General features: G+C 40.9%; 1 long non-coding RNA gene across 1 annotated transcript in view; it reads right to left on the bottom strand.

Moving 5' to 3' along the window:
- Positions 1-5,557: 5,557 nt before the first annotated feature.
- Positions 5,558-21,955, bottom strand: part of LOC122460409 — a 33,332-nt gene continuing 16,934 nt past the window's right edge. Inside the window, exon 3 of the long non-coding RNA XR_006281690.1 lies at positions 5,558-6,791. This is a non-coding gene — a long non-coding RNA (uncharacterized LOC122460409). The remainder of the gene's footprint in view (positions 6,792-21,955) is intronic.

Here is a 21,955-nt window from a genome sequence, read left to right as displayed (position 1 = left end):
ATATTTTGTTTAGTGCATTTTTCCTGAATCTTTCTCACAACAAAAATTATGTTTATGGTATTCTGACTTAATCTAAATCCATACTGGGCCTCTGATAGAAGCTTTTCTGATACTGTTTTAACAAACAGATTGGTAAAATCCTCACTTATATTTTGCTCATCTACAGATAGCAGGGAGATACTGGGTAGCTGCCACAGGCAGATTTGTTGCATAATGTAACTATGGTTGCATCTTTGAAATCCTGAGGAATTCTCTCAATTTCCCAGATACCCTTAATAATTTTGTATACATAGTTCACTGGTTGGAGGACTGCAAGTTTAAAGATTTCATTTGGTATGTTGTCTTTGCCTGGTGATATACCTGATATCATTTTTGATAGTTTTTTTGCACTCTCTCGATGGTAGTTAACTCAGCAATTTCTTCATGTATGAGGTGCTGGGGTTAGTTCCTCAAGCACCTGTCAGATGACAGTAGAAGTATGGCTGAGTAGCTTAATAGAGTGTGCACCCATCTTTCTTTTGTCTTTAATTAAGGCAGATCCACCTGAACTCTATGGCCCATCAAAATTAGGACCACCTCCACTAAATAGTCTTGAGGGAGTCATAAAACAACTTTTTATGTTGTTAGTTTCAGCATAATGCTGTACTTCTTCTGCTTTACTTTTCCACCAGTTATCCTGTAGAACACAAAGCTATCTTTGAGTCATGGCTTGCAGATACCTGAATTTCTCTCTCTCTGGTATTAATTCACTGTCCTTTTTGCCAAGACATAAATACATTGTTCTTTTCCTTTTTGAGGAGCTTTTTTGATTTCATCATTATTTTCAGCAAATCAGTCCTGGTGTCATCCTTGATTTTTGCCTAAAGTTTCTTCTGAGTCTTGAAGGATGGCCAGTTTGAATACATTGTGCTTTTCAAATATATTATTGGTAATGCTATCAAATTTTTCCTCTAAGCCTTAGATATTCCAGTGACTTTCCAGTTGTTGGACCAAGAAGTCTCCTTCATCCAGCCTGCTAAAGCAGCCTTAGTATAGTGGGGATAGACATTTCCCCTCTTGACTATCCTCTACTTGGTTTAGCCCACCAGTCAAAGGGAGAGCTGGATGAGAAATGTGAACTGCCAAAAGAGGATCACTCAAAAATAATAGGACTTTCCTACACCCCCATATAGGTTTCCACACTTCTGCAAAGATAATCTCTTTCTCATCTTGAGTTTTGAATGCTTAAAATAGAAGCCCTTATGTTAGTCAATATACAATGTATATTAATGTAACAGAGGTATATGGTGGAAAACTCTTACTACACATATTGAAAATGTGTGCGGACTTGTATCATTATTGCTTACTGAGCTTCTCAGTCATCCTGATGTATGATCATTCTACTTTTCTTATACATTTTGTGATTTATCAATTCCAAAAAATGAGAAGGCAACAGCTTCTGTCTTTCATCCCATCTCTCTTCCACTTATCCCTCCTCCCTCTAGTACCCAATACTCTATTTAGCTCGTAATGATTCAATATATTCTTCTCAATGCCTATGAAATTCAGACGTACATTTCAATCAATCCTAATAGCTCTATCAGTGTAGTATGCAGAGATTTAAGTAGGCAGCTCCCATTAATAAAGGAAATTTCCTATATACAGTTATAATCTTTGCTTAATTTTCCCTTGAAAAGAAAGACGACTGGTTGTGGGTTTTTAAAATATTTTATATTATTTTAAACCTTGAACATTTTTAATTTAAAATGATTATATATCATTTAAAATGTTCATGCTGACTCATTGTGTTGAGAACAACGCTGACACAACATGTAGAAAATAGCTTGTAAATGTAACAACAAGTGATATAACCTAAGATGAACATCTAAGAACAATGGGATATGCCAGTGGAGAAATATTAACACCAGTAGGAAAAAAATGCTCCTCTTGCTTGCTGGGGCGGGGGAGGTGGACTGGAAGCAACACTGACACTCCTGGGAGCAGCATTCCCTATGACCCTCTTAAAAACACACCACACCATGATTTCTTTCCTCCTCCTTTTCTTTGTCTGCTTTTCCTTGTGGTGGTGTCCTGAGAGGGGGCAAGCAGAAGAAAGAAGGATCCATGCAATATCCAAGTGCTAGGGCTTGTCCCACCTGATGCTGCTGCCGCCGCCACCGCCATTGGATGGTGATGCAAGGCTCTACAATTGGTTCCTGTCTGGTGAAGGAGGTGTATAGGCAGCTTCCTGGGCATGAGGACTTCCTGTTTCAGTCCCACCTTTAAGTAGTCTGCTGGATATCCTGTGATACTAGAGATTCAGATGACTGCCTGTTTGAGGATCCGGAAGGGATTTATTCCCATATACTAAAATTGGGAGACTGCTGGGTGAGTTATTTCTCCTTCCACTTGGCATCCAGGAAGTCTGGAGGGGTCACAATAGGTAAAGCATCCCAACTTTGGCAGGTTATAGTGCAGCTGGTGGGTTAAGAGGGGTCTGATTGAGGGCCCTAGAGCCCAGTGAGCTACGGCACTGTGTGTCTCTATGTCTGGTATAGTTTGTGGCTTCCCTCATCTCCATCCTGTCCCATTTCACCTATATTTGTTGTGGGAGAAGGGAGAGGTCAGGACCCTGACAGGGTCTCTTGGCAGGCCTAGAATTGGCATGGTCTTCAGAGCCGTACTCAAGTTCATAACACTCTATTGCAGTGGTTCTCAACTTTCAGCCCAATCAGCACAGGGCTGTGGCCCATGTGACATCCTCAGGGCCACACAGGTAGTATTGGATGAGGCCCACATAACACATTGTGGGCTGCATATGTGGCCCACAATGGTAAATAGGTTCAGAACTACTGCACTATTGGAACCCACTGGGAACTGCACTGGAACAATCCTGCCAGCTATTTTGGGTGGTACTCTGATTCTGTAATAGTTTTAAATGATGTTGTAGCATCCACATTCTACCGCATTATGGTGTCTGTGTCTCAGTGTTTCTATGTCCACTTCAGCCAGTGTCCTCTCTCTCACCCTATTCTGTTTTAAATCATTTAACTACACAGAGAAGAACAAGTTAGTTTTCTAACCATTGTTTTTATGGGCAGTTAGTGGTCACCAGAAAAATGAAGCTCTAAAAATAATACAGCAACCCTCTAATGTTCAGAGATGCTCTAAAAGGTGAGCAGTTTACTTAAAATTACAAACTTTCAGGACAGGGTGGCAATATTTTGTAACTGTAGGCTATATATGGAAACTCTGCGGAATTTCATCCAATCAGTTAAGAGAAAAAATGGAAAGTTGAAGAGAAAAGTGATAGACAATGCCTGCTGCAATCTTCTCCTTAAATGAAAAATAGTTTGTAAGTGAAGAAAATCATATCACTTTTCAAAATTTTCCAATGCTAATAAGTTATCAAAAGTCACAGCAGCAGCAGACAGATCTTTTGTATACATTTGAAAGCCTGAATAAAGCCCTATCAATCTGCGTGACATATTTTTGAGAATGCTTAGGGGATGTGTCTTGGTTGAGTAGTAGAAAAGGAGTAGAGCTGTGAGATCTGCAGGTTGGGGGAAGAAAGAGACAGACAGACAAACTGCAAAAGAAAAACTGGCTGAATTCCACATAGTTGATGGGATATTTATTAAACACAAGAAAGTTAGTTTCCAGAGAACAAGATAAAATTATATGTTTTAGCAGGACTGAAAGAATTATGGGGGGGGGAGAGAAATGCCAAAATCTTTAGGCATGATGATGACATTATCAAAATCAATTAGAATTAGAATAAAAATGTAAGTAAAAGAATTTCAAATAAATCCCTCAAAAACCCCAACAAGAAACAGACATACAAGCAGCAATACTTAAAATGGTGTGTGCATTTTTCACTGGATTACCATTACCATTGTGTTGATTTTCATTTAAAGGATTATAAACAGAGCATCAAAGCTTACTCACAATCAAGTTCAAAGCAGCCATGCAAAAAAAGAAAATAATTGTTTTCCCCAGCTGAAACTTTTGTTGTTGTTTGAAAATATCTTTTTAAAGACTTTAAAGACAATTGCATTCAATGCAACTGTAAAAACAAAAACAAAACAAAAAAAAACCAACCAAAACCTCTTTAGTTCTTTTCCATATTTAAGGAGATTCAATTTTAAAGGCAAGAAAAGTCCCTCTCAAATACACTTAGATCGTTGGTCCCTGATCCTATTTTCCTTGAACACTAAGCAAATAAAGCCCAGCACACACACCCCTACCTGTCGGCACTGGGGCATTTTTATCTCCAAAAAAATGCCCCAAACTTGGCACTGAATTAAATCAGTGTCTTTTGGAGGTTCAGAAAAGTTTTTAAACAGTAAGACTCCCCTCTCTCTCTCTCTCTCTCTCTCTCTCTCTCTGTGTTGGAGGGAAGGGAGGAGCAGCACACAAGACTAGAAGCCAAAATGCTAAAATATTAAATAAGCATTAAGAAATGCTATACTTGCAATATTTAGCAGAAAGTGGTGAAAAAGTGACATAGGAGATCTCATCTCATGAGATTTCCAGCCTAATATACATATCAGAAAGGTTTTGATGCTTATCCAAAGTGATATCACGGATCCTTTTGATATTTGCCCATCCCAAGTACCAATATTTTCTTTGGGCCAGAGTATAATTATTTAACTGGCTGCTCCCTCCCTGTGCCCCCAGGTTGCTTATGAGCCAACAGGAAGAAGGGAGCAAGCAGGTCATTAGCCTCATGGATCAAATAGATTTTTTGGGGAGAATAAGCTGCATCATCCTTCAGAATTTCTCTGCACAATGTCCCTTCTTCAGCTCCCTATGGGGAACAGCAGTTCTGCATGATCCCTTCCTCAGGCCAGGGGGTAAATGCTACATTTTTGTCCCTGTATTTGTGTCTGTAATAAGAGTATGGATTAAAAAAATTCAAGAAGCCAACAGGATCATGACATCGCTGTTCCTCATTAGCTACTAAATGAAGAAATCAGGTGCAATGTGTTGGCACTTTGGTCCACAAAAATGTAACAGGATTACAGGATTGTATTTATTGGTTCTTCTGTAGTCCAGACAGCAATAAAGCAATTGTTGTGATGTCTGTACCCAAGGACAATTGGCAAAGAAAGCAGAAATTGATTGATTTTTTTCAGATCTTTGGTACAGTAAGAGAGAGGGTGTAATTCTTATGATTTTCAGTAGTCCAGCAGCAAAAGGAGAAGGTAGTCAAAAGTTACTTTTTAGAGAAGAGAAGAGAAGAGAAGAGAAGAGAAGAGAAGAGAAGAGCTCCATCATTTACAAAGCCCAATTAATTTTGCACTACAGATATGCCCCAGTCTAGAGCTGGATAAAATTTTTCAGTCAGAACTTTATTTCGGGGGAGGGTGGAGAAATGTAGCTTTGGCAAAATAATCTACTTTGCTGAATTGTCTGCATTCAAACAAACAATTCCCCCAAAAATGTTTTGTTTCAACGTTTCATTTTGAAAATATTTTTGATTTTTTTTGTTCAAAATGACTTTGGTTTGAAATAAATCCCCCCACAAAAAAAACTTTAAAGATGGCCAAAGTTGAAATGTTTAATTTTTGATTTAATGAAATGTTCCATTCAACACAAAACAAATTTTCTTTTCAACTTTTCACTTTTCCAAAAATCCTGAACATTTTCATGATCCTTTAAAAAAAACAAACTATTTCTTGAAATTGCCAGTGAACTGAAAATTCATTATTGACATAGTACTACTATAGTCAATGGTTCTGGTTTATCAGGTGTTCTCTCTGTGAGAGCTCCATGGACCTCTAGAAACTACACTTATGCCACCTGCGGCTTGGGCAGTCAGGTGCCAGAACTGAGGTGTCAAGATCAGGAGTCAAAACTTGGGTTGGAGACTAAAAGTGGTAACCTGAGTTTGGGACTGGGGTCAGGGTCCTAGTATAAATTCCAAAGGGGAGGAACAGAGCCACCATTCAAGAGTCAAAGCTGGGGTCATAGCCAGAGTCCAAGTACCAAAACCAGAGGTCAAAAGCCAGAGTCTCAATACCAAAACAAAGGTCAAGTACGGAAGCCAGGGGTGAGGATTGGTGTTGGAGTTCAAGGACAGAAGCCAAGGGTCCAAGCCAGAGTCAGGAGTCTGAGAGCAAGCCAATATACAGGTCCATCACTACAGCTGGCTGGGGAATCCACCTTGTTGCACATACATTTCCTGGAACTCTTGCTGAGCTTTAACTGAGCATCTGGATGAGGGAAGCTGTCAGTCCAGCCTTCTGAGGTGGTATATCCTGTGGTGTTCATCTCCACGCGGTCAGCGTGGTAATGTCTGCAGACCTACTGTGACTATGCAGTAGCGGCATGGAGGTATTGGCAGTCCCACACCCTGCAGACTCGGGTTCTGTCAGGAATAGGAGATCCAAGGAGGCACAGCTGCAGGGTCCTGACAGCCTAGGGAGCATAGCTGGGCCGCATCAGCTAGACTGTCTGATGGATCACTGCCTCTGTTTGGTTGGAAGAGTCAGCAGATGGGCTGCTCAAAATATTCACTCCTGGATGCAATAGCTTCTGCACCTACTTGTTCCCAGTCTTGTTCCTGCTTTTTTTCCCAGCCCAACTACTGCCCTGGCCTAAGTTCAGGAAACCCAGTTCTGACCCTTGGTTTCTGTTTCTGGCCTCTGACTCCAGTTCTGATCCTGGGCTCCAGTTCCTGACATTTACTCTGACCATTGGCTCTGGCTCCAGCCACTGCACACAATCTTTTATGTTCCAGTCCCCTGACAGTTTCTAGTTCCATCCCTTCAGAACATCACACATGGTCACTAAAAACTTCACAGTGCCTGTAAGGATCATAGAAATCACAAATGCCAGCTCTAAAAGCTGATACTTGTATTATATGAGATCAAGAAGAATTTCTTAGTTCCACAGGGTCCATGATCAGAGATGACCCATGCCTGCTTATAGTGTGGGGAGAGCAGAGTGAGGATAACTGACTTCAGCAGTGTTATTGAGCATGCTCAGTTTGCGTGAGCATGCTCAGTACAAGTAAAGCAGCAAATGGGGGGGGGGACATGTGACCCTACATACCCTCTCATGCATCACCTCTGTCCAGGATACTCACTGAGCAGCTCTTATTCTCTGCACTATGTCAAAGATATACTCACAATTTAAAACATTTTTGCAGTTTCACTTCATGTGAGTTTGTGCACATTTTGACTCCGCCCCACTCTTATCTTCTTCTCCTCCCACTTCAGCTACACACAATAATTTCAAGTGAATCTCAGATGAAAAGGCCAAAGAATCATCTTTTTTGGGGTGTGAAAAAACTCACTGTCCAGCTTTGATCAAGAGTTGGCCCAGATTTGCAGAAAATTCACAAAATTCAGTGAACCTGGTCTGAGATTCAGGTTTGTAATGAAATTAACTGGATTAATGTCTCATGGTTTCAGGTTTAATTAGGAAACTTTTGGACAACACAAGAGACGACCTTTGTAATCTTGTTTATTCCCAAAGCACAGGAGTATTGTCTTACCATAAAGGGAAAAATGTGGCCCATCTGCAAGAGTTAAGAATAAAGGAGGTAGAGAGCAATATTTTCTTCCCTCTTCCCTACATGGTGACCACAACAATACAATATAGTCTGTAAAGGATTTTTTGGTGCATCTTCTATAGCCAAATCCTTCAGAGTTAAATAGTAGCAGAGGAGAAAAAGAGAACAGTATAGGCAAGAAAGAACAGTTATTTTCAGCTGAAATTTGAAATCAGCTAAATTTTCAAGATGGTCTGAAAAAAAAAAAGGAACAAAAATGTGGGACCCTTTTCATTCATGTGCATGCCATATGAATAAATCAAAACATAAAAAATTGGCTTTTGGCAATTACACTGGTAGGAACAATTAAACTGAAGGTGGAAGATATGTTCCTCTCTATATTTGCAGGGAATTGATCAGGTGGGATGTGACAGATATGGCAATTTCCTGCAATATCCTTGGAAGACCTTCATAGATTCATAGATACTAAGGTCAGAAGGGACCATTCTGATCATCTAGTCTGACCTCCTGCACAGTGCAGGCCACAGAATCTCACCCACCCACTCCTATGAAAAACCTCACCCATGTCTGAGCTATTGAAGTCCTTAAATCATGGTTTAAAGACTTCAAGGAGCAGAGAAGCCTCCCTCAAAGTCAACCATGCCCCATGCTACAGAAGAAGGCGAAAAACCTCCAGGGCCTCTCCAATCTGCCCTGGAGGAAAATTCCTTCCCGACCCCAAATATGGCAATCAGCTAAACCCTGAGCATATGGGCAAGATTCACCAGCCAGATACTACAGAAAATTCTTTCCTGGGTAACTCAGATCCCATCCATCTAATATCCCATCTCAGGGGATTTGGCCTATTTACCCTGAATATTTAAAGATCAATTACTTACCAAAATCCCATTATCCCATCATAACATCTCCTCCATAAACTTATCAAGTAGAATCTTAAAACCAGATAGATCTTTTGCCCCCACTGTTTTCCTTGGAAGGCTATTCCAAAACTTCACTCCTCTGACGGTTAAAAACCTTTGTCTGATTTCAAGTCTAAACTTCCAAGTGGCCAGTTTATACCCATTTGTTCTTGTGTCCACATTGGTGCTGAGCTGAAATAATTCCTCTCCCTCTCCTGTATTTATCCCTCTGATATATTTATAGAGAGCAATCATATCTCCCCTCAACCTTCTTTTAGTTAGGCTAAACAAGCCAAGCTCCTTAAGTCTCCTTTCATAAGACAAGTTTTCCATTCCTCGGATCATCCTAGTAGCCCTTCTCTGTACCTGCTCCAGCTTGAATTCATCCTTTTTAAACATGGGAGACCAGAACTGCACACGGTATTCTAGGTGAGGTCTCACCAGTGCCTTGTATAATGGTACTAAAACCTCCTTATCCCTACTGGAAATGCCTCTCCTGATGCATCCCAAAAACGCATTAGCTTTTTCACAGCCATATCACATTGGCAGCTCATAGTCATCCTATGATCAACCAATACTCCAAGGTCCTTCTCCTCTTCCATTACTTCTAATTGATGTGTCCCCAATTTATAACTAAAATTCTTGTTATTAATCCCTAAATGCATAACCTTACACTTCTCACTATTAAATTTCATCCTATTACTATTACTCCAGTTTACAAGGTCATCCAGATCCTCCTGAAAAATATCCCGATCCTTCTCCGAATTGGCAATACCTCCCAGCTTCGTATCGTCTGCAAACTTTATTAGCACACTCCCACTTTTTGTGCCAAGGTCAGTAATAAAAAGATTAAATAAGATTGGTCCCAAAACAGATCCCTGAGGAACTCCACTGGTAACCTCCCTCCAACCTGACAGTTTGCCTTTCAGTAGGACCCGTTGCAGTCTCCCCTTTAACCAATTCCTTATCCACCTTTTGATGATCATATTGATCCCCATCTTCTCCAATTTAACTAATAATTCCCCATGTGGCATGGAATCAAACGCCTTACTGAAATCTAGGTAAATTAGATCCACTGCATTTCCTTTATCTAAAAAATCTGTTACCTTTTCAAAAAAGGAGATTAGGTTGGTTTGGCACGATCTACCTTTTGTAAAACCATGTTGTATTTTGTCCCATTTACCATTGACTTCAATGTCCTTAACTAATTTCTCCTTCAAAATTTTTTCCAGGACCTTGCATACTACAAATGTCAAACTAACTGGCCTGTAGTTACCCGGCCTGTAGTTACCTGGCCTGTAGTTTTTTCCTTTCTTAAAAAGGGGAACTATATTAGCAATTCTCCAATCATTCGGTACTACTTCTGAGTTTACAGAGATTCATTAAAAATTCTTGCTAATGGGCTTGCAATTTCAGGTGCCAATTCCTTTAATATTCTTGGATGAAGATTATCTGGGCCCCCCGATTTAGTCCCATTAAGCTGTTTCAGTTTCGCTTCTACCTCAGATATGGTAATATCTACCTCCATATCCTCATTCCCATTTGTCATGCTACCATTATCCCTAAGATCCTCTTTAGCCTTATTAAAGACTGAGGCAAAGTATTTGTTTAGATATTGGGCCATGCCTAGATTATCTTTAACCTCCACTCCATCCTCAGTGTTTAGCAGCCCCACTTCTTCATTCTTAGTTTTCTTCTTATTTATATGGCTATAGAACCTTTTACTATTGGTTTTAATTCCCTTTGCAAGGTCCAACTCTACTCGACTTTTAGCCCGTCTCACTTGATCCCTACATGTTCTGACCTCAATTAGGTAGCTTTCCTTGCTGATCCCTCCCATCTTCCACTCCCTGTATGCTTTCTGCTTCTTCTTAATCACCTCTCTAAGATGCTTGCTTATCCAGCTTGGTCTACAACTCCTTCCTATGAATTTTTTCCCCTTTCTTGGGATACAGGCTTCCGATAGCTTCTGCAGTTTTGATTTAAAGTATTCCCAGGCCTCCTCTACCTTTAGATCCATAAATTCTTCAGTCCAATCTACTTCCCTAACTAATTTCCTTAATTTTTGAAAGCCAGCCCTTTTGAAATCAAAAACATTAGTTGCAGATTTATTTTTGTTAATTCTTCCATTTAGTTTGAACTGAATTAGCTCATGATCACTTGAGCCAAGATTATCCCCTACAACCATTTCTTCTATGAGGTCCTCGCTACTCACCAAAATTAAATCTAAAATGGCATCCCCTCTAGTCGGTTCAGCAACTACTTGATGAAGGAATCCATCAGCTATCGCATCTAGGAAAATCTGAGCCCTATTATTATTACTAGCACTGGTCCTCCAGTCTATATCTGGGAAATTAAAGTCTCCCATGATCACGCAGTTTCCATTAGTATTTACTTTATTAAAGAGATTAAAAAGGGCTCTATCCATATCCAAATTAGATCCCGGAGGTCTATAGCACACCCCAAGCACTATCGTAGGAGAGGCTTTACTAGTTTTCTTCCCCAATGTAATTTTTGCCCACACGGACTTGTCTTATCCATTGCATCGCTTCTTATTTCTTTACATTCTACCTCGTCATTGATATACAATGCTACTCCACCACCTTTACCTTTGTTTCTGTCTTTCCTAAACAGCACATACCGTTCAATACCTGTAGTCCAGTCATGACTACTATTCCACCATGTTTCTGTTATCCCTATAATATCTGATTTCACTTCCTGCACCAGTAGCTCTAGTTCCTCCACTTTGTTACCTAGACTCCTCGCATTGGTGTACAAACATCTTAATTTTTGCTGTTTGGCCTCGCTCACATTTTGTACCCTATTAGGCACAGTCATTCTACAGCCAGTATAACCTATTAGACTAGTATCCACACCGCCCTCACTCCTTATATACATTCTCCTAGAAACAGCTGTAACCTTTCTTACTTCATCTTCTTCCCTCTCAATGCTAAAATCTGGCATGGAGATTTCCTGGACATCTCCCATCCATCTCCCCCTAATTCCTAGTTTAAAGCTCTCTTTATCAGTTGTGCCAGCCTTGATCCTAGAAGTCTATTTCCTTCCCTACTCAGATGAAGTCCATCCCGAGAGAACTGTCCTCTGTCCGTGAATGCCTCCCAGTGGCCATACATCCCAAAGCCCTCCTTATAGCACCACTGCCTAAGCCATCTGTTGACTGTCATAATCTTGTCAGACCTTTGTTGCCCTTCTCTAGGAACAGGAAGGATCCCGCTAAAGATCACCTGAGCCTCAATTTCCTTAAGCGTCTTCCCCAGCCTAGCATAGTCTCCCTTAATACTTTCCAGCGAGAATCTAGCCGTATCATTTGTTCCCACATGAAGAATAATTAGGGGATTCTTTCCCGCTCCCTTTAGGATCCTTTTCAACCTCAGGTCTACATCCCGTATCTTAGCACCCGGAAGACAGCACACCCTTCTATTCTCTGGATCAGTTCTAGTTACAGGCCTGTCTTCTCAATAAAGAGTCCCCGATCACATAGACCTGCCTTTTCCTGGTGACGGTGCTATTCTCCAGTCTCTCCCCTGTTCCCTCTGGCTGCAAGTTCTTTCCATTCCTATTTTCCCTTATAATCTTCTTCAACCCATCCTGTATCCTCCTGGGGCTCATATTTGGTCTAGTCTCCCTTGACTCTTCCGCTTTTCCTATAGGACTAGCCTCTCTTCTCTTCTTCCTTACCCTTCCACTTTCAGCGACTACCTGCTGAGCCCCTTCTTCATTTTCCAACTCTGCAATCCTGTTCCTAAGCTCTATTTCTCCTTCACTAGCCCGTCTTTTCCTCTGCCTGGTTCTTTGAGTCACATGTTTCCACTGACCACTTTCCTCACCCAGTCTCCCCTCAAAATTCCCCAGCCCTGCTTCCATCCGTGAGTCTGAGCTTTTCCCTTCAGATACCTCATATCTTTGCTCCATCATCTGCTCAAACCCCCTCCTCAACTCAACCAGACTTTCCACCTGCATCTCCAAACCTCGGATCTTTTCCTCCATCAGCTCTATCAGATGACATTTAATGCAGAAAAAACTCTTACCGGTTCCCCCCTCCAGGATCATGTACATACCACAGCTTCCACATCCAGTCATCCTCAATGTGTCTTCCACTACAGGAGTCACTCCCACAGCTGCCTCCATATCTGTCATCACCTTCCCACCTAAATCCTGTTAATCTGGGAAACACAAGACACGCCAAAAAGACCACACACCCCCCAGCAAAAACAAACCCCAAACAAGCACCACAATACAAACTCCCACTCAAACTCCCCTGTTTAGAGCTCTGTTTGCTAGCTCCTGTGCCGCTGCAGCTGTCTGTGCCGCTGCCTGACTGGCTGGCTACCTTTATAGGACCCCTAGTCAGAAGCCCCACCCCCTAAGCAGGGCTCAGCTGCTCTCCCAGCAATTCACCTTATTGAATGAAGTATCTTTTGGGTGCATTGTATTAAATGAACGGTTTATGTATTATTGTGGACAATGTGAAAAATGTGCTAGACAAAAATAGACTTTGGGAACAGAAAGTGTTAAGTGGTTTTCCTGGGTAACGTCTAGGGTGAGGTGAATGCAAATTCCATACCTCTTGTTATGCCAAAACCCAGCTTTCTGAAGGTATGCCCGGAGGCATGGGCTATCGTCTGATCACTTGTTACCTGAGGCCAAGATCAAAGTCCGAAGCTGTATAAAGGAAAGACTGAATTACTTATGGTTGTTCTGGTTCTGAATCTGAGACAGTTATGAACTTGTAACCACAGAGAAAACCCATTTGTGGGTTTTGAAGAACCGACACCTACCAGAGTCTGAGGTTGAAGTTAGTGTACCTCAGGTAAGCTTTTTAATATATGGGTAGATTCTTTTTTTGTTTTTAATGCTTTTTTCTTTAATGCTGTCACCTTATGAATAAATGTGCTTGCTTATAAAGGGCTGGGTGGAAAATTATAGACCATTATACTGTTCACAACCTCTGGAGAGAAAGCAAAGTTTTAATGCTGGCCTCTTTAGGCAGTCTGGCTTGCTAGGAATATCACAGAGTAGCCAGGGAAGTGGAAAAACTCCGGTCAGGAGGAAGAGAGATGTGGGCCTTTATCAAGAGTGGTAATGGCTGAGGAGCTGGGAACCTAAAGAGGGCACCCTCGAGGGATCACAGAGGGGGAATATTAACCGGGACATGTGATAAATCCACTAACTCCTAATAGATGATCCCCACACAGTGGTCCAGAGAAAGACAAACAGAAGAATTTCACCTAAGTACTTATATGGTCCTAGCACCATAATATCTGAACACCTCCAGGGATTTCAAATAAAACCAACAATAAATCTTTCTTCCTTCCCTGCCTTTGAGAGAAATAGTTCTATTTGTTTATTTGTGTGCAGGTCTGGGGAGATGAAAGCCAAGTCAAAGAGCTGAGATATGCATTACAGTCTGAATTCATGGAGGTGAAACAGCATTCTTATTTTTTTTTTTGCTGAAAGTGAGTATCAGTGTAATTCAGCTCCCATAAAAGCTGAGTCACACTGTGATGATTTGAGAAACTGTCTGTACAACTTATGAATTCTGGTTGAAATTATGAAGATTATGATGAAATTGTTACTATGAAAAGTATTGTACCATGAATGCTCCTCTGTATCCACCATCAGATGGCAGGGTTGTGCCAAGTCTCTGCCAGACTGGGGACAAAAGCCAATTGTTAAAGGACTATCAGCATATCAATAGGTGTTACTGGGGGAGAACAAAGGAGTAACTGCATCCTAAGGGAAACCAGTTCTCTCAATCTTCTCTCTGGTGTGCAGGAACAATGGGAGAGTGGAAAGTTACCAAACACAGAACAAAGAAGCCAAAGTGTTGCTAGACGGATATACAAACAGAATAACAGAGCCACTGAATGCATCCGATGAAGTGAGCTTTAGCTCATGAAAGCTTATGCTCAAATTAATTTGTTAGTCTCTAAGGTGCCACAAATACTCCTTTTCTTTTGTGAATACAGACTAAAATGGCTGCTACTCTGAAAAGAGCCATAGGGGGAACTTGGCTCAAGACATACTGACAGTTTGGGAAGGGGATAAACTTATATCAGTCAGCTCTGTGTTCTTGGAGAACCAGGGCGCAGTATCTAGCCTGTCTGACTCATGAAAGACACCCCCAACAACCAGTCTCTGCTTGAACCAAAACTAATCAGATAAAGACTTGCAGAGAGCAGTGAAGGGCGTTGGGAAACACACCCAGACCTCTCCTGACAATATTAAGACATCTCCATTAGCATACAGAATGGAGAACAGAGGCAACTCCCCTAGCCTGCATGAAAGATGGGACAGGGAGACATCGCCATTAGCATACAGAATGGAGAACAGCACTGAACTCTGAGACCAGAAAAGCAAGGAAGCACTGCATCATGGGGGATCTCTGCTCCAGGTGTTAATGAACCTATGCCTGCACACACCCAGCACAGCAGTTATCAGACCAATTCTAGTAATGAATCCTTGATTGATATCCAAATACTGAAACAGCCTAATTCCATTGCGAGCTCCCTGGAAGAAACCACCACCCATTGCCAAGAGGGATCAGCTCCTATTGTCTAGCCTAAAGAAAACCCTTGAGTCATCAGTTTACCCATAAACAAATCTAGTGTTCTCCCTTGAACCATTGTTGTTTCCCTACAAAAACCCCTACCTTTGTTCAAGTAAGTGTTCTGATGCTTGGATCTAAACTATACATCACTTCCCTGGTACTCCATCTTCTCCGGACTGATCATGCTGGGGGCTCTGCCTGTCTCCAGCACTCAGAACCCTGAGCTACCACCCTCACCTGGGAACCCTGACCAGTTCAAGCCTCATGGCGTGGGTGAGATCCTTCCCTCCCTCTCTCTGTTTTCTTTTCTACCTCAGGTATTAACCTTTAATAATGTAACAGTTATGATGGTTTAGGTTCTCCTTGTGTAATTATTATAATTCAATAAATAACTTTTATGGTTAAGCTGGTTGCTTCTCTCCCTCTCTAAACATTACTCTTCTGTGTTTTTAGCTTCCCCGTTCACTCTGCAGTAACGCTTCTTTTACCTAAGCTAAAGATCCCTGTAGCACCTAAAAATACTGTGGGGTTTGCTCATGAAGTGGGTTACTACCAGTACAATTGTGACATGAAAGTGGGGTTAGGGACGTGCTAAACCTGTGACATATGAGGGTGGCAGCTTGAAAGTGCTGCTTGACCCAGTCCGCTGATTCCAGGAGTACATAAGGGTGGCAGACTGGAAGTGTTGTTCGATCCAGGCTGCTCAGGCTTACTCTATTCCGGTGCGGTATCTTTGGCACTGAGGGTGGCAGCCTGAAAGTGCTGCTTGATCCAGCCCATTGAGTCTAGAGACATACAAGGGGGTCAGCTTGAGAGTGCTGATTGACCCGGTCCACTCAGACTTGCTCTGTTAGTGTGTGTGTGTGCACGTGTGTGTGTTCATTCATCTGGTTCTGGGGCTGGAGGAACCCAGCCCTGGGGAACATACTGCAGGATAGCTCCATTGAGAGGAGACTTGCAGAAGGGAGGAGTAGCGCTCCATATGAAAACACAAGTGGCAAACAGTACATTGATAGAATTACACACACACACACACACATCCCCAAGGTTAACCCTAATAAATGAGCATACCCCAAAGTAATGGGCAAATCTGGTAATAGGACGTGCCAAGGTCAGAGGAAGCAAGGTCATAACAGAAGCCATGCACTGCAGCAGAAGACTCTAGATGGGCCAACAGGACTCTGACTCCAGCCCAAACAATGTTCTGGAGTGGTGAGGAAACTGAGGTAGAGAAGTACATGCAGGGGTTTTTTAAATTTTGTATAGCGCTATGTTTCTATCATGAAATTAAGTAAAGAGCAATAATGTGATGCAATTCTGCACAAAGTATCAGTGGCCCCTTGAAGAGAGAAACCAGAAGGCTCACATGTTTGGTTGAAGTTCTGGGAGAGATTGTGCATAAGCTACAGGAGGATTCGGAGGTGCCAGCTCTGAGCCCAAGGGCTAGGCAGCTGGCCATGTGGCCACATCCCTCGAGGGTGTGTGTGTTTCTATATAGCAATAATGGACTCTTTTCAGACTCTTTTCTCTCCCTGTGTTAGGTAAACAGTGCTCCCCTATACATTCCCTCCCACTTTAGCTGGGGCAGTCAGAGCTCCCCATTCCATTTCTGCCATACAACTGTGGTTGCCTTTGCCAGTAATGCAGCACCTGTCTTTGTTTTTTCACTTTGGTCATCCAAAGCCAATTTTCCTCCTATTCACAGTCTGAAAATATTATTTCAGATAAAATGGCACCCTGCATCATCATATGCAACCATCAAAACAGAGTTATAAATGAATATTTTGAACTTCAATATATTGCTTTTGAGCAAAGGAGCCCAGAGTGTTTACAAACATGCATTACGTATGCCCATATCAGATTACACCTGTTATATTGGCATGGCAGGTACTATACCTATCTGACAGAGGAGGCAACTGAGGTACAATGGAGTCTCACAGAGTCAGCAACAGATCCAGAATGCTTAAATACACCTCATCATGCTAACATGGCAGAGAATGATTTAAATGATAAGATGCTGAAGAGTCCGTGTTAGAATCAGAGCAGAAAGAGACCCATGCATATCCATACAAAAATACCTACCAGACCTAAAAGCTATTATTTAGTTACTTTCAAAGGAGACACTTAATTACATAAATTAATTTGCCTTTGCTGTCATATACTAATTTCAAGAGCCTCCATGGCAAAATGCCTGCTTAAAAGAAGCATGTTATTTTCTTAACCTGTTCTGATAGAATTCCTCATTTCCAGTGACTTAATTTCTCATAAAATTCAACAGGAGAACAATCATTAGAGGATGGTTAGCAGCTTGTCTCTCAAACACAAATCTCTTTTTACATTTCATGAGACATATTTCAAATAATCTAACCGCGCATTAAAAAAGCCATTGACATATTTCAGCAATGCAACAAAGCATGTTCTAAGGTATGTTAGACAATTAACATCACACTCTGACTCAGCTCTTCTGGTAATACAGCTGTGTACCCTCTCCAAATTGGAAAATACAACTGCAGATGCAGCAAAAAATTAAAAAAAAATACGAATAGTATGAGTAGCAAATTACTCCATAAATAGCAAAGGGTGAGGATAGCAGTGAGCAAGTAAATGGACAAATATAATAGTTTGCTTAAAGCTTTTTGTCTACATTCTGATGATCTGATTCTGAAATTAAATGAATTGCAAGAACACAATTGTTTCAAACAACAGTCTAGCAAGTGTGAAAGGGACAAAAATGTAAAAAAAAACAAACAAAGCAAAACAAAAAACCACAAAAGCCTAAATACAGTATGTTGCTGAAATCAATGGATGCCCATGTCAAAAGAATCAAACGCTTGAGCAGAGGGAGACACACAGACACTAAAGCACTCCAGAAATACAAGCAAAGCACAATACCACTCCACCATCCGCACCAAAAAAAAAAAAAAGTTTCATTGTGGAATTCATTAGAATATTATTTTGTACATGAACTACCAAGTTAATTAAAAAAAAAGTGGAATCTCTAATTTCTTTTTCTATGCATGGAGAAACCACCTTAGGTGCCTTAACATATATATATATATATATATATATATATATATATATATATATATATATATATATATATATAAAAATTGAAATAGACCCTACATTTAAAAAAAGAAAAAAATGGCGCTATTGGGAGCAGCAGTCACACACATTTTCCTAGCCTACATTTTATGACTCTTCCCTTCCTCTGCGCCCCCCCACTCCACAAAGACATAGACCAGACCTATATTCGTACTTGTGTAAATCAGATGCAAACTGACAGAAGCCAAACAAAATTCAAAGGTCAGGCTCACTCTATTTATTTATTATTTGGTTGCAGTAATTCCTGGGAGCACAAGTCATGGAGCAGGACCCTATTGTCCGAAGTGCTGCACAAACACAGAAGGCAAAGACAGTCCATGTCCCAAACAGCTTATGATCCAAGATTCTCATATAGAGCAGTGGATCTCAAAGTCAGTCTGCCGCTTGTTCAGGGAAAGCCCCTGGCTCGCCGGACCGGTTTGTTTACCTGCCGTGTCCACAGCGGTTCACCGCTCCAGGCCAACGGGGCTGTGGGAAGGGCTGTCAGCATGTCCTTTGGCCCGCGCCACTTCCCGCAGCCCCCATTGGCCTGGAGTGGTGAACCGCGGCCAGTGGGAGTCACTATTGGCTGAACCTGTGGATGCAGCAGGTAAACAAACCAGTCCGACAAGCCAGGGGCTTTCCCTGAACAAGCAGCAGACCAGCTTTGAGAACCACTGCACTAGAGTAAGCTATTATACCAATTGAAATGGCATTAGCAGTAAATTCCAGTCTCCTCAAGAGTAAAAGGGCTGACAGTAAGGGTGCCATCAATGTATTTATCCCAGCAGCTTGGACGGTTGGATGTGCCAGGTCCAGTGCACTCTTCTTTTCCACAGTCTTATAGTGGCATGCTGTTGGCAGAGCTCCAGAGCACTGGATCTTGGTGGTAACTCCCAACTGAGATGAATAAGGCAGTTCAGCTCCCTGAGAACTATAGTTTCAGAATTTGTCCATATTCAGGCAAGTGTCACTGCATCAGTTATACTTGGATCACATTTTCTAACTTGTCTTCACAATCTAAAAATGTAGGGGTTATTTTGTTTGTTTTTAAAGCTGAAATTCTGCTGTAATCACATGACTCCAGGAGCTAAGGTCTTATGCATAGCCTATATTTCCTATGCCTTAATCTGGTCCTGGAGTCAGGAATTCTGGGTCTGCAAACAGTTATGAAGGAACTGGAAAGTCTGTGCTTAATCATTTTATGAAGCAATTACTTTGTGGGTTCTAGTGCATCTTATTATTGTAAGCTCCAGAACATAAATGCTTTGCAAACTGATGTGTGACTCTTAAATTCAGTAGTGCAATGAGTCAGACCATAATTCTCCAAACTGCATTCACTTATCTAAAATATACTTAAGCAAAAATAAAGAAATGAAATGTAATGACAATAAAAAGGAAAATATTTAAAATGATTGAAGAGGTGTTAATACACCAGGCTTATTCTTGGACTGTATTACGTTTCCTTCATTAACGTAGCTTTCAGCATCAGTGTTTATTGGCAACAGTCTCTGTCCCAGATATTTTCCATCATTTTAGTTGCAGGTATAAAAAAAAAAAGTCTCAGCATGTAATACCACTGACTGTTATCCAATCTGTTATGACAGGAGACAGAATAAACACAGATTGACAGAAATGCCTTAAATGCATGCCTCAACCACCAGCTTATGAAACTGAAGAGAAAGTGTGTAACAGGCTTCTTCTAGGTACCTTTATGAAGTTATCTTGCAAACATATTTTAAAAATCACTAATTTAAGAAGCTTTGTATTTGGGAAGATCTGGTATTGGCTGATTTGATGTGCGATGTGTACTGTTGAAAACCATATAAAATAAGCATCATCATAGTTTGTTTATTTAATCTGGGGCTAAGGTAGACCAGATAGCACGTTTGGGAAAATTGGGATGGGGGTGGAGGGGGTAAGAGGTGCCTATTTAAGAAAAAGCCTTGAATATTGGGACCGTCCCTATAAAAATCGGGACATCGGGTCACCATAGGCGAAGCTAAAATACAAAAGTAAATTGACAGGGTTTTCTAATTGATTTAACAGATTGATTTTTGGTTTGTTTCTTTTTTAAATACCCTTTACTACTACTACATTTAATGCAGCTCTAAAACAATAATAAACCCTCTGACCCGTCTTTCATTTAGCTATTAAATATATAGAGAAAACAGAAAAGAGCTTTTCAGAGCACTTACCCGGTAGATTTTCATTGCTATGGAAACAGATTCTATTACTTATGCATGTTCCTAATAGCAGCAGATGACCTTTTAGTCTGGATAGACTGTTTTGAGTGACACAGAAACCAAACTGGAGGCTGATGATAGAAAGTGCACAAAAACTAGCCATACAGCAATGACACATGGCTGCGTGTCCAGCACAAATAAGACGCAGGGTAACCATGAACCAGGCCCTTCTGCATACTGCTTCTAAACTCCCTAATGTTGTAGGAAAGGAGAGGCCAGGGCCAACACCACATGGCATGATGGCCAGTCCTCAAACTCTTATATTTAAAAATAAAGAACACCCTCCACACACACCCCAAAAAAACCCTGAAAGCTTGAAAATGCCTCTGGGAAATGGGTTTTGTATGGGGGGGATGGGGTATGAGTTTTAAAAACATATTTTAAAGGGTCTGCTTTTCTCTCACACACTAGAGTTCTGTTTCTCTTTGTCATTTATCCATGCTTCTCTCAGGCCCTTGTTCCTCCTCTTCTCTTTCATTTCATCACTTCCTGTCACTCATCTCACACTTTACCTTTTCTTCCCAAATCTCCACCGCTCTCTGATTTGATCCCATCCCCTTTTACATTTTCTTGTCTGATTTTAGAGATGCTTATTTAGGGCCAGTGCTTACTAAGCAAATTGGGAGTTTTTGTCCTGAGAATGAAGGGCAGTATCAAGCCCAAATACAATAAGAACTAGAGTATATCAAAAAGCTACAGAAAAGGGGTTTGAGGGAAAGGAGAGTAAAGAAAAAGCAGAACCAACAAAAGGAGCAGCCAAGTGCTAATATATTCCTTGGCTATTCATGAGTGATTCTGTTTATCAAGCTTGACCTTGAATTCCAACAGCATCTCAAAATAAAAAAAATCAAGCACACACACACCTACCTACTGGCTTTAGGTATATTGCTGAAGATATTTCCTTGTCTAGTCTCTAGTGGGATTTACATGCATAATTCCACAGGGTGGGAAGGAAATTGGTCCCACTGTGACCATGGAAAGTTTCTGAGGAATGACACTCATTAGTGATAGGCTGCTTGTCGGTTACCTCACTTTAACAGGGGAAAGTCTAAGTAAACTGTAATGCTTGGATGACAGAAATGCATTTAAAACGTCAGCTTTTGCCTTTCAAAGCACCTGCATCTACCTGCCAGGAAATCCTTTCAATCACAGTTTAGTTGTTACACCTCTGAGATAATAGCCCTGTCAATATTCCTGCCACGCTTCATCTATGAATACCTAAGTTGTAGATAGTTCATCTGAAACAAGTGCATTGGACATAAAGGAAGACAAGCATTAATTGGTTATATACTGATCATCATCAACATTCACAACTTTTATTTAAAGCATAAAGCTTTTGGAAATATGTTTGCATGTGAGTGCATTTTAAATGAAAGGAGATAGATGTATACAATACTTTGGAGAGGAACTATATTCTGGATTTCAAAAATCAAAACAAAGCACTGACTTATATTTCCCAGCAAGCCAAAAAGAATTCAGGCACAATTATCTAACTTTTATCTGTATTTACGAGTCCCTGAAAGATGTCAGAACTAGACATTATTTGATTTTTTTAAAATGGAAATAAATAATTTGCAAGCTGCTTTAGATTCATTCACTCTGGCCATACATTTCTCTAATTATGTAAGATCAGGTAGTGAATAAGTGTCCACTT

Source organism: Dermochelys coriacea, chromosome 5 (assembly GCF_009764565.3).
Source record: "Dermochelys coriacea isolate rDerCor1 chromosome 5, rDerCor1.pri.v4, whole genome shotgun sequence".
NCBI classification, from domain to species: domain Eukaryota; kingdom Metazoa; phylum Chordata; order Testudines; family Dermochelyidae; genus Dermochelys; species Dermochelys coriacea.
Note: the sequence above shows the minus strand (reverse complement) of the source record. Positions and strands in the feature narration are given on the sequence as shown.